We start from the raw sequence: 2,044 nt of genomic DNA, 5'->3' as shown, positions 1-2,044 counted from the left end.
TATTTTTATGAGAAGCTGTTTTTCATGGCAGAAATACATTCGGAGGTTTGCCATTGCCTGCCGAGGGACGACCGCTGCTAAGAAAAAACATTTTTTCTATATTTTTTGCGATGTTGCCTTGACCAGGGCTTGAACCCGGGTGCTGATGAGTGAAAGCGCGCACTGCTTACCACTACACCACAGCGGCCGACAGATATACCTCGCGGAATTTCGAGCCCGTCGTTTTCCAGACCTTCCACTTCTTGTTCCTCTTGCGCGCTACTTTCTTCGTTGCCTTCGTCTGATTTCAATAAAACTTTATTGAAAATGATGCCTAAGTAAAGAGTTATATATTAATATATGAAGTAGTGATTATATTCAGAATAGAAATTATCTTTTGCATTACCTGTGAGCGAGTTGCTTTCCAACTCAATGTCTGGAGTGTCGTCGATTGACACATTCGCACTGTCTGAAAGCACGCCCTCGTTGAATCCGACGATGTAGGAGCGCAGGCGATACTTGAATTGTTGGCGATCGGGATGGTCATTCAAGCCCCCTTTCGAGCGAATAACGCCAAAAAAATTCGTTCAATCTATACGTTAGGATATACTTAAGATTAAACCGACTTATTACATCCTCGTATAGCAACTTTAAAGCCAAATTAGATTAGAAATTAGATTCATTCAATCTATACGTTAGGATATACTTAAGATTAAACCGACTTATTACATCCTCGTATAGCAACTTTAAAGCCAAATTAGATTGCATAATTCCTATAAACACAAAAGTTTGGAACTGCTTTTAGTTTTAATTTGATTAAAGTATGGTTTTTAAATTAAAAGGTACCTTTCTGAAAAGGCATGATATTTAATTTCCCAACGACGCGAATTTCGGTCATGAGTTGCGTCATTTGCTGTAGGATTCCGTCTCGAATAACCTAGGCTAATCCATACGCATGAGTACGTTTTTTAGTATCTGAATACGGTACTCTTACTTTCACGATGTCAAACTAGTCATTTACCTAAAAAGGAGGGATTCCATCGCATAAATGTGAAAAATATAATGTTAAAGCACTAGTTACCAATTTGAAAACTTTATGACACTCCTCCCAATTGTGACCTCCGAGGTAGCCTAGGCTGGAAGCATGCGTAATCGCTTGCGCAACGGTGTGCGAAAAAAGCTTTGTTGCCATTTTCACCTTTTGTCGCTGGGGCCCAACAACACTAAGGTGGTTGCTGCTAATTTTGTGAGTTATTGATAACTCTGAGGAAGTACACGAGAGCAACTCGACGATTGTATCCTTCTTCACCTCCTTGCCGTTTACCGTAAAACCACTATCCAAAAAGTGGTTACGTAGAAGATGTGATGTGGTGAATCCGCAGACACAAATATTCGCCTATCATCGTAGATAAACCTAAAATTAAGAAAAAATTGTTACACTATAAAATAAAAGTAGTGTACATATTAGGAGACTAAATTTTACTGACCATGGAGTATCGGTGCTTACACCGAGGTCATTAAATAGCGCTCGGTTTGTTCCGCCTAAATCGCTTACAACAGCGGCTACATGATACCCACACGTCTTCACCGAGCTTATGATGCTGAAAAGTATTTCTTTTGTCATCCTGCAGTCGAAATCATACCGGCTGTTTCCATTTCGACATCAGACCTGTAAAAATAATTAGCCTTATTTATTGATATGTTATATTAAATACTATTGATGCTTTCCATTTCAGACAACCGGTCAGGTACGAGCATGATTTTTAATTTCGACCAAACTCAAATACATTGTTTGTTGGTCCAAATGATGAGACACGTATTTTACCTTTTGCCTCGGAAAATTTTTCGGCCGAATTAAACGCGATTTTGTTTTTCACGCAAAAATCAACTTTTCGAATTGACAGCGAGAATGTTTTTTTAAAATGCCCATAACTTTGTCAAAATTTAATAGATTCCAACAATGTTTTTACTCAAATGTCAGTAATTCTTGTCACTTCAAGATAGAATGATATAATTATTGATTTTCATTATTTAAAATTTTTTATTTAACAATAAACAAAAAGTG

The 2,044-nt window shown here is 37.7% G+C and overlaps 1 long non-coding RNA gene across 1 annotated transcript in view; it reads right to left on the bottom strand.

The window, feature by feature from the left end:
- Window positions 1–867: 867 nt before the first annotated feature.
- Window positions 868–2,044, bottom strand: part of LOC108371045 (uncharacterized) — a 2,266-nt gene continuing 1,089 nt past the window's right edge. The window contains exons 2-4 of the long non-coding RNA XR_001848710.1: window positions 1,467–1,648; window positions 1,061–1,393; window positions 868–1,000 (exon numbers count right to left, since the gene is read on the bottom strand). This is a non-coding gene — a long non-coding RNA (uncharacterized LOC108371045). The remainder of the gene's footprint in view (window positions 1,001–1,060; window positions 1,394–1,466; window positions 1,649–2,044) is intronic.

Source organism: Rhagoletis zephyria, unplaced genomic scaffold (genome assembly GCF_001687245.7).
Source record: "Rhagoletis zephyria isolate East Lansing unplaced genomic scaffold, Rhagoletis_zephyria_1.1 Rzeph_scaffold_04667, whole genome shotgun sequence".
Classification (NCBI taxonomy): domain Eukaryota; kingdom Metazoa; phylum Arthropoda; class Insecta; order Diptera; family Tephritidae; genus Rhagoletis; species Rhagoletis zephyria.
Note: the sequence above shows the minus strand (reverse complement) of the source record. Positions and strands in the feature narration are given on the sequence as shown.